Below are 23,186 nucleotides of genomic sequence, written 5' to 3'. Positions count from 1 at the left end.
GTGCATAAGTATATGTCTAAAAAGGAGAAAGTGGAAGATATTAAGGAGCTCCCTTTAGTTGGGTGTAAAAGGTAGAAATGGGGCATAGAAGAGAAAAAACTGGAGGTGGCACCTGATAATTGTGGAAAGGGTGAAGGATGTTTTGATTAAATGGGAAATAGAACATTGGGAGTTTAAATGGTTTGGGATGTAGGAGTTGAGAAAATAATTTGGTATTGGAAGGGAGAATTGATTAATTTATTCTTTTTAAGGCTATTTATTGAAATGAATTAAAGAAGACTAAGCAATTTGGAGGACAATATAATTGTCTTTACAAGGGAGGGCAAATGGGTAATGAGAAAATACTGAAAGGGTGGGTAGAGGTGACTTACAAGTCATTAGGAAAACCAAAGACAAAAGAAGCAATTCACAGTTAAGAAATAGGCTGATTTAAGAAAGTAAAAATTATGGAAAGATTGATTCTTGCTTGTAAGGTTGCTTCATACGGCACAGCAGCAGTCGATATTCTTGCACAGGTGATATAGAACACTAGTGAGTGTAACAGAGGAAGGTTGCAAGATTATTGGTTAGATGATAATTTGGCAAAGGGGAGTCAGGTCTATTGCATATATGATAGCAATGTAGAGAGTTTCAAAGGGTATGGTATAATGCACCAGAAGTGTGTAGGTGGAGGATAGTTTATGAAGAGAGGAAATGATCAACATGTTCAATGTCTTATCATGTTATAAATTCTACAAAAATGGTTATGTAGTGTTTGAACTTTTTCATAAATGATTAGCTTATTTGAAATATTATCAATTTCTTTGTAAATACCTGTAAAATACTGGTAATTGCCTATTAAGTACATACTCCTAAAGAATTTTTTATGCCTTGTGAGCAGATATCATTAAAACTGTGTTTATTTACTCTTGTGGTTTGGGTCAGGACTGAAAGAATCCTAGGTCAGCCACCTATCTCTTTTAAAAAATATGAGATAATTAAATGTATATATTTGTTATGTTGTCTCATTTCACGGCAAAGCTTAAATTGATATTTCCTCTGTATATTGAATGCCTTTGACTATTGTTATGCCATTTTATTATTATGTGCTTCAATATGTTGTATTTCATATATCCATAGTATTTTCTTTGCCATTTTGACATGTTGTCACAGAAGGAGGTCTTGGACCAGCTCACTCTATCAATTAGCAAACAAAAACAAATCAGTAAATAAATCACTTTCACAAGCTTGAAGTATTGGAATTTTCTGCAAAGATTTACTGTATATATATATGTATATATATATATATATATATATATATATATATATATATATCAGTAGAAGCATAGCTAGGGTGGGGGGAAGGGGCAGCTACCATAGGTGCAAGGTATTAGGGGCACGATCAATAGAAGTTGACTAGTTTTTGTGCTTTACTGGCATTCAGAAAAAAATGCTGCTACTGTACCTCAGCACTCTGCATATGATATTTAGCTGTAGTAAACCTCTAAATGCATGCATAGCAAGCAGTTTGCTGCATTTTTCAAAGTATGGCCTTAAGCATGTTAAGTAATCTCCCGGTGCCTGGTGTTCCTCCCCTACATCCCTATCATTTTTAAGTGACATTAAGACAGGAGATGTAAGACTTATTCCTGCTGTGTAGTGTCTCACACATAATCCACTTTTTTTAATTAAATGACTTTATTTTTTATTTATTTATTTTATTTACATTTGTTGACCGGGAGTGTCTGACTGGATGTAGGCCCATTTTTAGCGGAGGCCCGGGGAGAAAAGCTCCACAGTTAAAATAAACAGACAGTAGTTACATTGGATTACATAGCGATTAACAATTTAACATAGCAATTACTTACAACATATTTACAGATGAAGAACATAGTACATCAGTAGACAACTAGAATCATTATCTGTGAAGTACATAACAGACATTAACAAATGTTACAATAAGAAGTTCCTGCTGTATAATAAGTACTAGGTTTATGAGCATCTGAGCTTGCTATAATCAAGGAAGTTAGTGGAGTGGAAAGAAAGGTAGTGATTGGATGGGGTGGGTGATATTAGAGTGAGAGTTGCAAGGGCATAGCCAGCATGTTTTTAGGTGCGCTTTTAGTAAAGTTTTGAAGTGGGTGCATGATGGTATGGCGGTAATTGTGGGTGAGAGGGAGTTCCATAATTTGGCTATGGTGCAAGAGAATAGTGCTTCACCAGCAGAGTTATTGGCTTTAGTGATCTGCAAGTGATTTTTGTTGCTGGATCTTAGTGGTCTGGTGGTGTGATAGGAATGGAGTAGATTCTGGAGGGATGGGACATTTAGTGGATGGTTTACTAGTTTATGGGCGAGTGAGACTTGATACCACTGAAGGAAGTGAGGAAGTTCAAGCCAGCCCAGTTCAGCGAGTGAGAGACAGTGGTGACTGCGGTATGATGCCCCTGTGGCGAATTTGGCGATTTTGTTGTAGCAGGTCTCTAGCTTGTTTAGATCGCATTGCCTTAGGTTGGTATATATTGGAGAGGCATAAAGTAGGGTGGAGATAAGGTGGGAATTTGCTATTGAAATCTTTGCTGCTTTGGTGAGACGTTGCTTATTTCTGTATAACGCTCCTAGTTTTTTGTAGACTTTTTTTATCGTCATGGATATGTGAATGTCAAATTTTAGTTTATTGTCTATTTCCACTCCTAGCAATTTGGTGTGTTCATTTGGGTATATAGTGATGTTGTCTTTTGCTGTGATGTTAAAGTGAGAGTTGTTTTGAGTATGTTTGGCGGGTTGAAAGATGAGTAGTTTAGTTTTGTTTGGATTGATTATTAATTGGGCATCTGATAACCAAGTTTCAACAGAGGAAAAGGCTTCCTGTTTGACTTTTTGCAGTTTTGGTATGGACTGGGCTGAGCAGATGATGGTTGAGTCATCTGCATATTGTATGAGTGTGCCATGTTTGGTGGTAGAGGCTAGATTATTGGTGTAAACAGAGAAGAGTAGGGGTCCAAGGATGGATCCTTGGGGAACCCCTATGGAGACAGGTAGTTGGGGAGATATGTAATTCTGCCATACAATGGATTGTTGGCAGTCAGACAGGTAACTCTGAAACCAGTTGGTGACTGATTGAGAGAAGGATAGGTTATTTAGGACAGAGATAAGTTGTTTGTGTGGGACCATGTCAAATGCTTTAGATAGGTCTAGGAAAGTAGCAGAGGAGAGATAGCCATTGTTTTTATGCTGAAGGATAGTGTTAGTAAAGGAGAGTAAGGCAGTGGTGGTGCTATGGTTTGGTTGGAAACCATGCTAAGTATTGGAAAGGAGGCTGTTAGTAAGGAGGTAGTCTGAGACCTGAGAGTGTATGCATCTCTCTAGTATTTTGGAGAGTGGAGAGAGAATAGCTATGGGGCAGTAATTGTTTAGTTCTGTGGAGTGTCCACCTTTGTGGAGGGGAATTATATGTGATACTTTCCACAGTGTGGGAATGTAACTTGCTGACAGAGACCGGTTAATCAAGATGGATACTGGGTAGGCCAGAGCAACAGCTTTGATTTGTAGGTATTCACTTGTGAGGTTGTCTGCTGCTAATTTGTTGGGTTTAAGTTTAGTTAAGAGTTTTTTTATGTTGGAGGTAGGTACAGGAGAAAAAGAGAAGGCAGTGGGAAGATTACTAGTTGAAGGTGTGGGTTAGAGGGGAGGGGGGTTGTGTTGTTTAGCTAATGATAGTATGGTTTGTGTGAAGTGTGTGTTGAATGAGGTAGGAATATTTTCTGAGGAGTGAGGGATGTTAGGAGGAGGGGTACTGACTTTACCTGGGTCAAGGATGGAGTTTATGGAGGACCAGAATTGTGTGGGGCTGTGTTGTGAGGAGTCTAGGGCAGACTGGTAGTATTGGAATTTGTCCTGTTTTATTAGCTTTTTGACTCTATTGCATAGTTCTAGGAATTTCTGTCTAGTTGAGGGGGTTTTGGTTTTGCGCCAGTGCTCCCAGGCTTTATCCCTGTTTTTCATTTCTGACTTTGTGGTTTTCTGTAGCCATGGGGAGGGTTGGGCTTTGGTTCTGGAAAGTCTTATGGGGGCATGGTGATTAAGGATGCTCAGGAAGGTAGTATTAAAAAATTCAACTGCGTCATCAAGACTGAGGTACTTTAGAGGATGCCAGTTACATTCTTTGAGGGATGAGATGAATGTGAGTGGGTTAAAGTTTAGTTTTTTACGTTTTTGATGGTAGATGACAGGTTTAGCTTGGTATAGGTATTTTTTGAGTAGGAAAGTTGGGGAGTGATCACTGAGGCTATCTGATAAGTAGCATGTTATATATGACTGGGGTCTCTTACTGACTAGTATCCAATCCAGGGTAGTGTGCTTGCTGGAGTTTTTATTTATCCTGCCTGGCCACTGGACTAGTTGGTGTGAAGCCATGAAGGTTTACATGATGGGTTGGATGGTTGCCAGAGCAGGATTGCCAGTCAATATTGAAGTCAACTAAAATGATAGTTTCTTGGGGGAGATGGTGGGTAGACCAGCTGAGAAGGTTTTCTAGTGGAGGGATGTTTTGGCCAGGTGGGAAGTAGCATCCAATTATATTGATGGTTTTGTTTTGGTTTATTTTGAGGTTGGTATATATTATTTCTTCATTGCCTATTTGTGGAGCTGATGATTTTAAGATCTGTATGTTTAGATGCTGTTTAAATATTATAGCTACACCGCCTCCTTTCTTGTTTAGCTGGTCTACTCTTAGTATGTCGTAACCTGTAGGGAGTATTTGCTCACTGGTAATGTGAGGTTTTAGCCAGGTTTCTGTCAGGATGACTATATCTGGGGAGTACATGTCTATGGTGGCATGGAGTTCATGGACTTTGTTGGATATACTTCTAATATTTAGGCTTAGTAGAAGGAAGTCACTTTGCTTTCTATTGGCTGTAATATGGGAGAAGTTTTGGTTTCTAGTCTGATTATGAGGATTGGGGTTGGAGATGGTACGGCAATGGTTGGGGTGGATGTCTCCACTTAGAGCTTGTTTTGATATGCATGAGGTTATTAGTTTTCTCAGTTTTTGAATGTGTTTGTTTATAAGGGAAACTTTATGATTGTGCTCTGTGGGTAATAGATATGGTGGGAAGGTTACTATGTTAAGTTGTAGGGATGCTTTATGTTTGAGTAATATAGTTGGTAGAATATGTGGGGGATGCATAGGGATGGTTCTTGAGTTAGTGGGAGGGGAGCTGAGTGAGGGTGAGACATGAGTGGTGGTGTGAGTAGTAGTACAGTGATAGTGGTTGAGTGGGGGAATGATGGAGCTTTGGTAGGATGTAAGATATGCAAGGAGAGTGCATGCAGTGAGCATAGGTAAGGTATGCTTGTACATGTTAGTTGATGAGGTGTGATAGTAGTGGGAAGATGGAGGAGGTAGTGTTGGGTTGGCACTGTGGTTGGCTATTGGAAAGATGGGAGGGGTTTGTGAGTGTAATAAAGGTGGGACCACTGGAGGTGGGAGGGGAATAGGGGGCAGGGTGGGGAGTGGAGTGGGTAGAGACCCTGTTAGTTGCTCTTATGAGGGGGCTGGAAACAATCAGTTAACAGAGTTAACTGATAAATGAACATATGATAGTGACAAGGGTGGTTGTAATTTTAAAAATGGTGCCTGCCACAGGTAATATTTATTAACTTTGGGATTGACTTAAGGTAATAAACAGGGAAGGGGGAGGGGAGAACATGGGTGTGAGCAGGCAGTTCTTTGTACTGCTGCTAATGAGCCAAAGCAAAGACAAGTTTGTGTTTAAGAAACAATCATAATTGACAAAGGACTGCTCTGAAACTGTAAGTCATTTCTTAACCATTTCTCAGGTGGAAAAACAGGATAACCTTGTATCAGTAGGCTACTGTGGTCTCAGTTTAAATTAACAAACACACAGTATTGATCAGTTATGGATACTATTTGCTAACAGAAGGGAATAAGAGAGAAAGTGGAAGATGAGTGTGTGTGTGTGTGTGTGTGTGTGTGTGTGTGTGTGTGTGTGTGTGTGTGTGTGTGTGTGTGTGTGTGTGTGTGTGTGTGTGTGTGTGTGGGGGGGGGGCTGCTTTACAAGCCAAAGCAGAGTGCTCTCCAGGGAAAAATGAATATTGGCTCAGACAAGTAGACACATACTCAAAGTTAACTTTAGCTGTTTGCAGACAGTTCAGACCCGGACTGCGCTTTTCTTATAAGAATGATAAAGGTGGTACCACAGTTAAGAGTGGTGTTAGGTCTAGAAAAGAAGAGTACAGAAAGGAGTAAGCACTTTTGTGATGGTAAATATATATTATAAAGATTACAAAAAAACAAACTGAGCAAATAGCTACTGCATGCAGGAAAATGTCTTGAACCAACTACTAGTATATGCAGATACTGAGCCAATTGGAAAAACATCTGTTAGAAGAAACCTCAGACAGTTATGCAGTCACAGATAAAAATATAGCGAGCAGCAATCTGTCGTGGTTCTGTAATGTGATTCTATCCACCAGTAACAGCACAATTATATAGAAAGGAAAATTATATAGAAAGGAACGTTAAGGAACTCTATATAGATAGTGGTGTCAAGGGGATCCCTTCTAACCTATGTTATGTGCAAGTGACATGAAGCCACAATGATATAAGGTTATACCTGTTGGCTAGTGTTTCCCCATCTCACATATATATATAAAATTATCCCTCATGACTAATGGTTCTCCCAACTTACATTTTTAGAATTATCCCTGGTGGCTAGTAGTATTTCTGAACCAATGTTGTGGTCTTCACTCATTAGTTTAAGGGTGTGTGGCAGTATGACCACCATCACAACCCACTCCCTCCCCATCCCCCCAACATGCACACAGATACCTTCACACATGTTGCCTTTCATATAGATGCACTCACACACCACCTAACACTACCTGACTACTAAGCTCTCCAGTGCTTACCTCAACCTCAGTGGATGAGCACTGCATTTTATCTGTGATCATTACCATGAGCTGCCAGTAGTAGCCATACTAGTTTGCACAGCAATGAGAGTCTCTGAATCACTTTGCTGCATATGTGCCTTACTGCACGTAGTTCCAGGGGAGAGGACATGGCTAATTGACATAAGCCTCTTCCCAGAATGCCTCAATAGCCTCTGTATACCTTCATGCAACAGCATTGCAATAGGCCTGTCGCAGAATATAAAAAAAGTTTCAGTGAGCTGTGCACCTTGTCTGCACCTCACTGTTACTTTCCTGAATTTGAGCCATAGTTTTATCATGAAGAAATCATATTTATTTACTACCATAACACCCACCCCTGGTGAACACACAGTAGCTGCACCACATGTTGTAAAGGAACAGAGAAGGACAATATGTTATATGTCCTATGCATGTGTTCATTTGTTGTATTCTGTCTTTACATTACCTGACATCAAGACTTCTTGCATGTCTACCTGTTGAGGAAGAGTGAAAATATTGAGAACATAATATTAAGCTATGGAAATGTAAAAGACAGGAACTCACAGCACTGCTAACTGCTGTTCAGTAAAACCATCTGTTTATGTGGGGTGCAATTCCCCCTCCATCCCAAGCATGGGAACCTACCCCTCACATTCATCCCAGCTGCTTTTGAATTCACACTTCAAGGCTGAGCAATTTTAAAGATGTGTTCAGACCAGCGGCTGCTGTAAACAGTGTACCACAGTTATCTCACTGCCTGTGTAACTTTGACATGTGAATAATAATGTTGTAGGGGTATAGGGATTCAAGTCTCTTTACTTGGGTGAGGGTGGCATGTGTCTTCTGCAGATTGCTATGATTCAGTTATTTGATTTGTGTCACTATATATTGATTCAGTATTCCAATATCAGCATTTCATAAACATGCAAACAAATGCACAAGGACACAAATCATTTTCTTCATTTTTTTAAAACTTCCTGGAGAGACTGCTTTGATAAACAGAAAAGTAAATGGTGGGAATATCTGAGTAACTTTTTACTGAAATTGAAAAATGCAACAAAAAGTGCAATGAACCCATCAAAATCATAAAACAGAGTACAAAGAAAATACATTTGCTAGAACAAATATATCTATATCTATCTATATATATATATATATATATATATATATATATATATATATATATATATATATATATATATATATATATATACACACACACACACACACACACATATATGGTTCATAGGTTCATAGGTAGGTACCAGACTATCTGCCCAAAGGCATTTATAAGCCTAGCCAGAATGTGTTGGCTTTCGCCGTCCCCTTAGATTAGTCCCCTATGCCTCTGTCCAGCAGAGGCACTGAAGTGATCCCCAGGGTAAACTTTCTGTTTTCCATCCACTCATCAAGGTTTCTTTTGAAGAGTGTTAATGAGGAGCTCTGCCTAATGTAGATTGGAATCTTGTTCCAAAACATGGGAAGCCTCTAGGGCAGGAATCTATCTCTCCAGCACATCCTATTTATTGTTGGGGTGAGGTTTAGATCCCTAGAGCATGTGGCTCAAGGGGATAACGCTTTCTTTAGGTGGAGCATGTCCATCAATTCTGGGTTGGACATGGCCTTTTCTGTCAGGCAGAGATCAACTCTGAGTAGGCGGTACGCAACTGAGTACAGCTGGAGTTTCTTCAGTTGAGCTGCATAGGGCATCTGTTTGAGGCCAGTGATCCCCTTGGTGAGGTACGTTTGTGGTCTTTTCAGCTGTTGCAGGTGTTTTGTAAGGTATATCCCAAATGGGGCATTTTACTCTATGATGGGTCTGATGAGTGATGAGTAGAGGGGCACAATGACCTCTTTTGATCTGGATGCGAACCTTTTTATGATTAGGTGGGCCACATAGAAGGATTTTCTAACCACTTTGACAATGTGATTATCAAAGGTGAGATTACTATCTACTTGGGTATCCAGATCCCTTATTATGTCTTCCGTATTTAGGGGGCTACCACCTATTTGGTAGTTTATGGGTACCTTGTTTTTTCCAAAAGGGATGACTATTCACTTTTTGGCATTTAGCTTGAGGCCATGATTTTGACACCAGGTATCCATCTCAGTGAGACACTTTTGGAGGATGTCTGTGCCAGCTGGAGAGTCAATTATAGCCCCTAGTTTGCCGTCATCTTTGCACTTGGTCAGCCATGGTTCTCCTGTGCTTGCCTGTACCTCTGAAAAGTATATGCCGAACAGGAGGGGTCCTAGGACTGGGCCCTGGGGAACACCACTTGTTACCAGTTTAGAGTCGGACCTAGCTCCCGCAACTTTCACCGTGTGGGTTCTGTCCGTGAGCCAGTTGGCAACCCATCTTGTGATGTAGGGATTTATGTTCAGGCTGGTGAGCTTGTCTATAATACCAAAAAGGGGAATGGTGTCAAAGGTCTTTGCAATGTCTTTGTAGGCTGTGTGTACCACCTTTCCCTCGTCTATGACCTTGGTTAATGTCTCAAAGAAGTCCACCAGGTTTAGTAGGCATGATCTGCCCTTAACAAAGCCGAACTGGGTAGGGTCCAGTGTTTGGAGGTTTCCAATGTCTCTGTTAATGAGTTCCATGATGATGCGCTTCATAGCCTTGCAGACCAAGCTAGTCAGGCTTATAGGGCGATAGATCCTGGGGTCTGTTTTGGCTCCACCTTTGTCTAGCGGAATAACCATTGCTGTGCACCACTCTATGAGTAAGTAGCCTGTGGAGAAGCTGAGTTTGAACAATGTGTTTAGGTGAGGGGTTAGTTTGTCTTTGAGCTTGTGTAGGACACAGCCTGGGACACCATATATATATATATATATATATATATATATATATATATATATATATATATATATACACACACACACACACACACACACACACACACACACACACATATATATATATATATATATATATATATATATATATATATATATATATATATATATATACATATATATATATAGATGGGTCTACTTGACATTATCGAAATCTCATTAGACCAGCATTCAGAACACCGAACTAAAAATCACTAAGTTTCACATCAGAGAAACTTTACATTACCGACCTCCGAATGCCTGACACTCCAAGCTGATACATGCCAAAAGCTATATTGTATTCAGTGAGTTGCCTAATGACAGCAACCTTTCATTTTAACGTTTAACCCCAAACCCTCTGCTACTTAAAGTTAATAACTCTGAGATCACACTACAGTGTGCACGAGAGGATCTCCTGTTCTGCTTAGCTTGGAGTGTTGAACATTCAGAGATCAGTAATGTGAAGTTTTGCTGATGTGAAACTTTGTGCTTTTCAGCTCGGTGTTCTGAATGTCAGTCTGCTGAGATTTTGGTAATCCCAAGTAGACCCATATCTATATATATATATATATATATATATATATATATATATATATATATATATATATATATGTTTACTATCAAATAATCAAAATTCATTAATGTAAACCTATCACATTATCTAATGATTTCATTGAAAATAGTATGGAGGAAATGGTCATATTGTCGAAATGCGTACAATAATCGAAAATTCTACATTAGACATATTATTTTCGAATTTCCCCTCACCAAAAGTGTTTTTTTTTTTTGTTTTTCAGATTCCCGAGTGCATTATTCCAAACCCGGTGATATTTACAAGCATATCTATGGCATTTCCTTGCTAACAGCAAAGTAACTGTTATTACACCTCAGAAAGCCGCTGTTGATATGAAATACATCTCCCGTGCTAAGTAACCATATTTGAATGTGCAGCATAAATACAGAATGTGTCCTGCGCCATTCGCACATATTGAAGGTATGGCTGCTAGTAACTATGCTGTGGTTGTAGATTTCCTGTAGTTACACATAGTCCCCATGTGGACATGTTAGAAGGAGCAATGCAAAGCAACTAGTTTGGCCAGTCTACGTGATGTCATCTCGTTCCTACATTCCAATAGTCTCATGAACTGGGATTCCTTGTCATGTAGCCTTTTGTGTTTAGGTGATGATGGGGCACATGACAGTAGATGACTCTTCAGGTCTTGCAAATGGTTCTGCTCTAATCGGATGGTATGCAATACATCCATTATATGCAGTTGTTTCTTGTCTAGTAGGCTATGCAGGTGCCGATGCCATCCCTCCACTGTGTTTTGGCTTCTAGGATAGCCCTGTAAACATGTATCCCAATGGTTCTAGAAGTGCACATCAAACAAGGGGGTTAGTCTTTCGCAAGTAGCACTCCATATGCCATAGCATCTTGGACAACCCATAATGTAATGTAATTATTATGGAAGAAGTCACATAAAAGTCTTCCTGCCTCAGGCATGTCAGCTGCAATCTCCTCTAATGTGGACAGGACTGTCACTGGTGATCCAAATGGCAACACTAGTATATTATTCCCAAATAAGGAGGCTAATCTCAACTTTTGTATTTGGCGCCATAGCATTTGGCAGAGATGGAACCAGCAGCCTTTAGACATACTTTCAGGAACATTTCGAGCTATACAGTTCACCGCTCCTTCTCAAAATCACTCAAAATCATGTTTGGCTGTAACAGTAGTTGAAAACTATTACATAGCTGTATTACAGCCTTCCAGAACTGATCATAACATTCCTTTGTCTTCAAAGGCAAAATGCCATACACCACAGGGACAACCTTGCCCTCTGCCATTCCTGAGCTACTTCAATGGATGGTATACACTTGTCTACACTCCCTAATGCTAATAGGAAAGGTCCCATCTACTAGTATGAATTCAGAAGCACAAAGCATTCACAGATTCCCCTCAGTTGTCAGTATTACTATAGTCACCACACTACTGCATATATGTGTATGATGCACAATGAAAGTGCCATTTTTTTATTGGTAACATATCAGCTGTAAGCTGATTGAGTGACTCAAGGCTACACATGATGGACATCCTGCTCTTACGCCATAGCCTATGTACCGTCTGCTTAAGGGCATCAGTATTAGGCAGACTATTCACAACATCAGTAGAGGTGCCTACCAGAATCTAACTGACTATTCTACACGGATCTTCCAGCATCTGCTCAGCTCTTCGCTTAATAGCCTGCCGTACCTTCCTTTCCTCATGCTGCACTATGTCTGGCCCATGAAAATGTGCAGTACTTTTACACAACTTCTCACCCTCAAGACACTCCTCTGTAATACAAGGACCCTTACATCTGTCACTGTTCTTCCTTGTACAGCACCACTATCTCCTGCTGTCTGTACATTTCACCAGATAGTACATATATGTATATATATATATATGGGTCTCCTTCTAATGACCGAAACGCCGATTCGCCGACAGTGAAATCACCGACACGAAACGACCGACAACGCAGTTGACCGACACGCTCGAATCCCGACAGACGGAAGACCGACAAGGGGAATGTTTAAGCGCGACCTGGTAAGTATGCGATAGTGAGGGATTTGGGAGTAGGGAGCGGACAGGTAAGTGTGCAATACTCAGGGATGTAGGGTTAGGGTGTGTGATAGGTGAGTGTGCGGTAGTGTCGGAGCTTGGGGTTCGGGGTGTGTAAGTGAGTTAGGGTTAGGGTGCAGGTAGGAGAGTGTCTTGGTCGGAGCTTGGGGTTGGGGGGTGTGTAAGTGAGTTAGGGTTGGTGCAGGTAGGAGAGTGTCTTGGTAGTGTCCGAGACTTGGGGTTGGGGTGTGTAAGTGAGTTAGGGTTAGGGTGCAGGTAGGGAGAGTGTGTCTGTGTAGTGTCGGACCTGAGGGTTAGGGTTTGGGTTAGGGCTAGTGGATATGTGTTGTAGTGTACTGTGTTGTTTTACGTGTAGTGTGTCGGTGTTATGGTGTTCGGTGTTTGGCGTTGTCGGGTTTGTGTGTTGTCGGGTTTCTGGCGCCTGTGATTTCACTGTCGGCTTAGTGATTCGGTCATTAGAAGTAGACCCATATATATATATATATATATATATATATATATATATAGGTATATATATATATATATATATATATATATATATATACATATATATATATATGTATGTATATATATATATATATATATATATATATATATATATATATATATATATATATATATATATATATATATATATATATATATATATATATATATATATATACATAATGCATATATCATATATATGTATATATATATATATATATATATATATATATATATACATATATATATATATATATATATATATATATATATATATATATCCATATTACATTCTCAAAAGTCGTCTATGCCGAATCTGACATTGTCAACACAAGAATATCTAATGGTCAGAATCTCGAGCGTGTAAACGGAAATCTCCATAAGGGAAGATTTCTGTTTACTGCAATGTAGTGCCATCTTGGAGTTGGTATATTTAAGTAGTGGAGGTGTGGGGGATTGCAGGGGGGCAACCCATTCGGGTACTTTTTTCTTTTTTTTTTTTTTGTCTTTTTATAAGGTCGATGTTTGAAGACATCGACCATATGAATGTCGACCACATGTTGTTCGATGTTTTCAAACGTTGCTCTTATAATATAGACTATATATATATATATATATATATATATATATATATATATATATATATATATATATATATATATATCAAGACAAACAATTGGTGTACACATATATAACATTTTAACACGTATATTCAAGAAAGATTACAGATTTACAGATTTTACTATCCAAAAACTTGTAAAATTTTATTAGTTCTGGCAAACATTTAACAACAAGGAAAAGGTAATTGTATAATCTTCTTCTTTTGGCTTTTCCCGATTAGGGGTCGCCACAGCAAATCACCTGTCAGCTCATGATTGGCAGTAGAGTTTTATGGTGTTGAATTGCCAGCCTGGCACCTAACCTTCCACAGAAGGCACACACATGCACACACTCATGCTTAGGGCCAGTTTAGAGTGTCCAATCCACCTACGGCATGTCTTTTGGATGTGGGAGGAAACTGGAGTACCCAGAGGAAACCCACATGACCACAGGGAGGACATGCAGACTCAATAAAAAAAAACTACTAGTATGAATTCAGAAGCACAAAGCATTCACAGATTCCCCTCAGTTGTCAGTATTACTATAGTCACCACATTACTGCATATATGTGTATGATGCACAATGAAAGTGCCATTTTTATTGGTAACATATCAGCTGTAAGCTGATTGAGTGACTCAAGGCTACACATGATGGACATCCTGCTCTTACGCCATAGCCTATGTACCGTCTGCTTAAGGGCATCAGTATTAGGCAGACTATTCACAACATCAGTAGAGGTGCCTACCAGAATCTAACTGACTATTCTACACGGATCTTCCAGCATCTGCTCAGCTCTTCGCTTAATAGCCTGCCGTACCTTCCTTTCCTCATGCTGCACTATGTCTGGCCCATGAAAATGTGCAGTACTTTTACACAACTTCTCACCCTCAAGACACTCCTCTGTAATACAAGGACCCTTACATCTGTCACTGTTCTTCCTTGTACAGCACCACTATCTCCTGCTGTCTGTACATTTCACCAGATAGTACTGGTAGCCATCAACACTAAGCATTTTCTGATCCTTTAGGGACAGTACTGTCTGATAAATTTTGCCAGCTGCAACAGGACAATCTGTAACTGCATTCTGCTGTGACATGATGTATGCTCACAACCTGCAATACAATGTAGTTATCAGCAACGTGTGCCAGTAATGGATCTACAGTGACACATTATCACACTCTATCCATTAAATCTTACAGCCGTGAACATTTGTACGAAATCACATGTAACAAGCTGAATATTAACAATAAGGGTACACACTCTATTACAACACATGTGCACGCACTACATACATTTGGATAACGTAATAACAGTTTAACAGTAGGTTGCCGCACTCACAGGGACCTTAAACACACCATCAGACATGTGGAAAACTTCAGAAACATGCATAAGTATGACTGTTCCATACAGGTAAATGCTAATTTAATTATAACGATGTATTGTGAGCTTCCCAACTACAACCAGCTACTGTGAACTGAGCTTTAATTCAAACGTACACTGCACTATACAATTTCCAGATTTAACACAAATATATACTCAACTAACTGCTGCAGACAGGCAGCTAAAGTCAAAATAACACATTTCCAAAGTATGTACAAAGATATGCGCCATACATATGTGAAATATACACATACAATTATAATGTCATTGTGCACTACGTAAATTACTTCAAAGTGTTTCAAAAGATTTCTGGTGTACAAAACGACATTTATTATGCTCGGTTGCAGAGTTTCAGCACTGTTACATACATACATGTTGTTATTTCATACTTGTTACCTAACATCACAGCTTTCGTTAGTATCCATACTTACCAATACACACACTAGACTATATTATACACTAAATCATCATCCGGAATGACCAACTACTACATTGCAGCCCTGCCATGGATTTTACATAACCGGCAGTAACGGTGATGACATCACTTCTTCGAGCCAATGTTACGGTAATGTTATAACGAAGGTTATATCATCGAATCCACATGTACGATTTATATTTGGGATTCGCTCTTTCAAAGTCAAGTTTTTTAATGTTCGGCCAACTATTTTTTGAAATTATAAGTTTCACACATGCCATTTTCATACAGAACACTTTCACATTTATGATAGTAAACATATGTGTGTGTGTGTGTATATATATATATATATATATATATATATATATATATATATATATATATATATATATATATATATATATATATATATATATATATATATATATATATATATATATATATATATATATATATATATATATATATATATATATATATATATATATATATATATATATATATATATATATATATATATATATATATATATATATATATATATATATATATATATATATACATATATATATATATATATATATACATATATATATATATATATATACATATATATATATATATATATATGTATATATATATATATATATATATATATATATGTATATATATATATATATATATATATATATATATATATATATCTATATATATATATATATATATATATATATATATATATATATATATATATATATATATAGGGTCTATATTACATTCTCAAAAGCCGTCTATGCCGAATCTGACATTGTCAACACAAGAATATCTAATGGTCAGAATCTCGAGCGTGTAAACGGAAATCTCCATAAGGGAAGATTTCTGTTTACTGCAATGTAGTGCCATCTTGGAGTTGGTATATTTAAGTAGTGGAGGTGTGGGGGATTGCAGGGGGGCAACCCATTCGGGTACTTTTTTCTTTTTTTTTTTTTTGTCTTTTTATAAGGTCGATGTTTGAAGACATCGACCATATGGTGTCGACCACATGTTGTTCGATGTTTTCAAATGTTGCTCTTATAATATAGACTATATATATATATATATATATATTATATATATATATATATATATATATATATATATATATATATCAAGACAAACAATTGGTGTACACATATATAACATTTTAACACGTATATTCAAGAAAGATTACAGATTTACAGATTTTACTATCCAAAAACTTGTAAAATTTTGTTAGTTCTGGCAAACATTTAACAACAAGGAAAAGGTAATTGTATAATCTTCTTCTTTTGGCTTTTCCCGATTAGGGGTCGCCACAGCAGATCACCTGTCAGCTCATGATTGGCAGTAGAGTTTTATGGTGCTGAACTGCCAGCCCGGCACCTAACCTTCCACAGAAGGCACACACATGCACACACTCATGCTTACGGCCAGTTTAGAGTGTCCAATCCACCTACAGCATGTCTTTGGGATGTGGGAGGAAACTGGAGTACCCAGAGGAAACCCACACGACCACAGGGAGGACATGCAGACTCCGCAAGAAAAAAAAAGGAAAGAACATGTTTAAGACAAAAAAAAAAGAAGAAAACAAACTTATCTGAGACATGAATGATGTAATTATGTGAGAAACTGAACATACATCTAAATGATAATTTTTCTTTCTATTTCCATGCAGTCAGAGGTTATATGCTGGTTCACTAAGAACCAGATGAGGGTGAGGGCCTCTTTTGCTTATTGCAGAACAGTAGAGTACATGAAGCCAGTATTGTACATTATCATGAAAAATATGATTTATTAAAAAATAAGATAACACACGCTGGCCAAGGTTAAATCTTATTTGATTAAACTGTCTACTTTTGTATGGAATGTGAAATAACTGAACATCAACTTCCTGGTTTGATAAACATTAAGTCTGAAGGAGTACCATAAATAATCATTGTAATGAGGACATGATTGGCATTATGGTGTAACAATCTGCACTAAAATGGGCAGATACTAGATTTTTTTGCAAACAATGGGACGATACTCTCGTAATTCAGCTTCTTAAGGCAAAAGCATTTAAGCATTGAATAATGACTAGCAAAAAATAATTCCAGTATTAAAACCTAAATAGATACTTAAGAGCATTCAACCCCCTTAATATTTAGTTAAATAACTGGAATATTTCTAGTACACTGCAACAACATACAGATGTATAACATACAAAGGTATATGCAGGATATATTCTTATGGTTGCATCTGCTTAAGTAAAGCTGTTCTTAGATGCTAGTATGTTAAACTTCTATTAAATAAAGGACAAACACTTTTGCCAGTATATTAAATATCTTGCAAATGTAGCACAAAGCACTTTTGCTATGGGGTAGATCAAGAGAATTCCTTCGGTAGTGCTGTGTACACAACAGTTTTGTTTTAACTAAAGATCAATGCTATTCACAAAAATGCAAATCAGAGCTGTTGCTCCCACCAGTGGAAGGGCAAGGAAAATGTTTGCTTGATGTATTGTATTGATGGTAAATAGACTGTCTACTTTGCTAATAGCCTTTGGTATTTGTAAAAAGCAGCTTATGAGCTGTACTCACCAAATAGCTAATGTGTAATGGCAGTATACACTGAAGGCAGTGCTTGTACTGTTAATGTTCTTCCCTAGAGATATTTCCATTACCAAGATGAGTGTCCAAAATGTATCTGACAAAGCTTATGGATATCATCAGGAAAGAATGTCAAACGGCAAACCTTCCTTTTAAATTGAATTCATGTTGATTTACTGCTATGTGCAGTACTGTGCAAGTATGTTACATGAAATAAAATGCTGTGTCATTTTTAAGTATTAAATATTATATTGTAGTGTGTGGAGCAATGTGATTATGCTATGATAAAGATAAACTTGTTTTCAGCATGGCTGATATGAATAATGATTAAAAAAGCACTTGGGGCTGCATAAACAATTCTTAAGTACTTTCCTAGATGTTGTCACAATTGTGTTTCCTTCTAGGAACTAAAAATGGACAGTGCCAGCTACAAAGAATACTGGAAAAAGGTAAAAAAAGCTTCATTACTGTCTGCTTTCCTAGCATCTCAGCCATCTCTGAGTTTATCACAAATTGTTTCTCCTTCTTATCATAAATTTAAGGATTATAGTCAGTCAGTAATGGCAGATATGAGAGTTTAATGCTTCTTATTGCTTAGAATGCATATCGATGCAAAACCTGTCATTCTCTTAACTTTTTAAGTCAATAAGAATATTTAGACACTTTCCCTGATTTTGATCCTTTGTTCTCCATTATTTGTGAATTTGTCTAGAATTCTTAAACAAAAAAGACAAAGGTGTGCTGATGTCTGTTTGACAGATTTAAGTACTTTACCAGCTTTCAAAGTTTTTTTTGCCACTGATAGTACCTGGAACAGATAAGGCTCCATGTACTGCAAAGAATTATGATTGTGTCACCAACTATAACCTGTTATATGTCCTCTTAACATAGATTCCTAGGTACACCTCTCAAACTTTGGTTTCAATGTGATTTTTTTTTTTTTTTGGTAGCCATCTCTTAAACACACAATAGACTGGTCATGATCAGAGATGCAGTCATAATCCTTTATATTGCAATTTTTGGAAATTTATGGTACTATATGCAATTTAACTGCATATAGCAGTACTGACTTAGCTCTACATATTTCTTATAGGTGATGCATGAACTGCTCTTTTTACAATTGCTAAAGAATCTCTTTAGCATGTACTTGGTAAAGGGCCATATATAGCAATCCATTGTGTAGTTAATATGAATGACAGTGTTTCTGACTGTGGGTATATTGATAACACTGATGTTTTACATTCCACTACCCTGTTTCCAGAATGGTGACGCTATGTTGGCTGGTATATTTGTTATAGCAGGATTTTTGTCATATGACTCATCAGGTTTTGTGGTCTTTCTAATAACTATTGTTGTAAAATGATAAGCAGATTTGCATTTTTGGTCTATGTGGTTTGTTGCAACTATGTGTGACAAGAGCTGAATTTAATGGAGTTTAGTTTTCTGTTGAATGTTTTCTGTTGAAAACTGTAGATGAGGCTACGGTGGTTTGCGCAGCCTATCTTGACCTCGCCAAGACTTTCGACACCATCCCCCTTTTTGGAATTATAGCTAAGCTCACTAAACTAGGTATAAATCCCTACATCACAAGATGGGTTGCCAACTGGCTCACTGACAGAAACCACAATGTAAAAATTGCAGACTCCAAATCTGATTTCAAACCATTGACAAGTGGAGTACCACAGGGTTCAGTCCTGGGACCTCTCCTGTTTGGTATCTACTTCTCTGAAGTACAGGCTAACACAGAAGGCCTCTGGTTAATGAAGTTTGCAGATGACTGCAAACTAGGAGCCATAGTCAATCCCCAAATGATGCAGACATCCTACAGAAGGGCCTCACTGAGACAGATGCCTGGTGTCAGAGGCATGGCCTCTAGCTCAGTGCCAAAAAGTGTATTGTCATCCCCTTTGGTAAAAACTCTGTACCCATGAACTACCACATAAACGGCAGTCTACTTAATGCTGAATGTGTGATAAGAGACATTGGGACCCCTTGTGGACAGTAGTCTCTTCTTTGATAATCACATCACCACAGTAGTCAGGAAATCCTTCTATGTGGCACACCTCATCACAAAACGGTTCTCATCCAGGGAAAAAGAGATCATTGTTCCCCTCTACTCAGCACTCATTAGACCCATTATAGAGTACAATCTCCCTTTTGGAATGTACCTCACAAGACATCTGCAGCACCTGGAAAGGCCACAAAAGTACCTCACAAAGAGGATTACTGGCCTCAAACAGATGACCTACACTGACCGTCTCAAAAAACTCCAGCTTTACTCTGTAGCATATCGCCTGCTACGAGGAGATATCTGCCTAACATACAAAGCTATGTTAAACCCAGAGCTGTTGGACATGCTACACCTAAAGAAATCCCACTCCCTCCGAGCTGCACACTCTGGGGACCTAAACCTTGTCACCACAATAAACAGGACATGCTGGGAGGATAGATTCCTGCCCCAGAGACTTCCTATACTCTGTAACAAGCTACCCATCTATGTCAAGCAAAGTTCCTCATTAGCACTCTTAAAGAAAAATCTTGATGAGTGGATGGGAAATAGGAAATACACCCCTGGGATAACTTCTGTGGCTCTGCTCGACATAGGCACAGGAAATTAATTTTCTTGGGTGGTGTAAGCCAGGGAACCTTGTTGGCTAGGCTTGCTTAGGCCCTTGGGCTGATAGCCTAGTACCTACCTATGAACCTATGAGCCTATGTAAAATTAATCTAAAATGGCTCCCTTTTGAAATGTTGGCACTACTAATGCCAAGTGCTGGAACAAAGGGAAAAAAAGATCAAAAATGCAGGAAAAAGTAATTTTTGAACATTAGCTTCTCCTTTAAACTTGTTTTTGCAGGAGACAAGCCCCGGTGTATACTTTGATGTAGGGCCAACCTTCCACACCACCTGAACCGACTTCAATTTCAGCATAATCAGAGTAAAGGAAATTTTTGAGAAATGTCCTTCTTGAAATGAATATATGGATGTCCATTTTTTTGTCCATTCAGTCACTTTGCTTGATTCAGGTGATAAATTAAAGTCAAGTATTGCTTGGGACTATGGAGCTAGTATTTTGGACCTTAGACAATTTGATCTCTAATTATGTTTTTTAGCTCCTCCAACAGATACAAATGTGGGTTAGCCATATACAATGAGTTATTGTACTTTGAGCTAACTAAACTTGGAAGGAAGCTGACTGAGCACATTTTTCTATTCACAGCTGGAATACAGCAGTCCTGCGAATCACCTTCATTTTTTCTGCTATCATTTTAAAGGGCTTCATACCTATCTTCAGAGTTGGAAGCGATTTGTAATTCATAACAGGTGTTGACTTTAAGACTTTATTTCAGAAGTTAATTTCTTGCTTGATTAAACCTACTTTTGTTTGATGGTCAGGACCCATCCTTTTTTGATAATAAAATTGTCTGCTTACTCTACAGTTTATTTTAAAAGTTTAACTCAGAAGTTTGCTTTTGAGTATCAGACTGTATTTGAATATTTTAAACAATAACTTATCTATTGATTTCCATGCATAAACACTGACGTTATAACAGGTTCCATTTAGAATATATTGTAAGGCAAGCATAGTACAAATGGGATATGTTGGACTGTTTTGTAATATGTGTAATATTTCATGCCCATTTTTTAATAAAAGTCCCAGAATAGGGTGGCAGAAAATCAGTTTTGCAAAGGGAAGATATTGACTATCAACTTTTATTGCTCCCTGTATCTTTGACTTCCAATAACTGCATTTGCGTGAATCAGAAAAGTAGTTATCAACACTTATAATATTATGCAATTTTGATGAAAATCATACAATAGTGGATGCTGATTCTTGCTGATTAATGACTAGTGGCCACTCAAATGATGAGTTTTTTTCCTCAATCAGACCTTTCATTTGTCCATTTTTCAGCTATTAATAAATCTTTAACATCTCTTATTAGTCTACTTTGAAAAGAATGACTTTAGCAATTTTTAAATCAGTATAATGCAAAAGTTGCCTGCTAAATTTTAACAAAGGAATTTGTTATGCAATCTTTATAAAGCATTAAATCCTGCATATTTTTAATTTGGAACATATATATGTATTTATTATTTTGCTATTGGACTATTTATAAATAAAATCATCAATAAAATTAAGTTTATCTGAATTAGTAAAGACAGTGATCTGTTGCATTATGGATGCAAACTATATTTCCAGTTTAAGGTATCCTACAATTCATAAGCCTACTAATCAAGGAAAACAAGCAAATGTTTGATATATAGGTTTGCTATCATTATGTCAGCGTGCATTTGCACGGCTATGAAGTATTCGAACATCAGATATTCGAATACTTCATATTACGGCAGGTGACATGAGCGAAGGTTTGCATTACGAATGAACTGTGCATTCGCAATTCTAACTTTCGGTCATGGGAGGGGATCGCGGTACAGTGCGGTTAGGGAAATGCACCCCTTTCCTCACTGTAGTGCGATCTTGGAGTTGGAATATTAAGTTGGGGGGGTGTGGGGGTACAGCCCCCCACAGGGGGGGTGCAGGGGGGCACAGCCCCCCTGCATAACTGTGTGTTTGGTTAGGTAGGTAGGTGATTATGGGAAGGGTGGGCATGCTGTGTATCGTCATAAATGTCGCAAGCGACATTTTCGACAATACACCCTTGTTTTCGAGTTTACTATTATTCGAAAATGTTCATTTTCTATGCATAAATTCGAAAATAAAGACATTATTTATTTTTACTTTCGAATTTATGATAGTAAACCAATATATATCTATATCTATCTATATATATAGCTATATCTGTATCTAGTATGTTTATATCTCTATATCTGGTATATTTTTATTGGCCTCTTATTTTCACTACATAGCTCCCCCCTCCACCTTATCAATACCTGCTAAACCTTACTCCAACCCTGCCCCTTCCCCTAACCATAATACTTGACCTTAGAAAAAATGTTCTCCTATCACTACCACTACACACAGCATCTTGGATGCAACACAGACACACACACACACACACACACACACACACACACACACACACACACACACACACACACACACACACACACACACACACACACACACACACACACACACACACACACACACACACACACACACACACACACACACACACACACACACACACACACACACACACACACACACACACAAAGCACACAGACACACAACTCAGCTATCAACTAACTTAACCATGACCATAACCTTAAAAGTCACAATCATCCAACACTAACTCTAAGCCACATGCATTTGCAAGCTCACACAAACTCCTACTACCCTCATCTGGAAACCTCTACTTACCTGCA

This window comes from Protopterus annectens, chromosome 8.part0 (assembly GCF_019279795.1).
Source record: "Protopterus annectens isolate FY-2018-M chromosome 8.part0, PAN1.0, whole genome shotgun sequence".
Classification (NCBI taxonomy): Eukaryota; Metazoa; Chordata; order Ceratodontiformes; family Protopteridae; genus Protopterus; species Protopterus annectens.
This window is presented reverse-complemented; position numbering follows the sequence as displayed.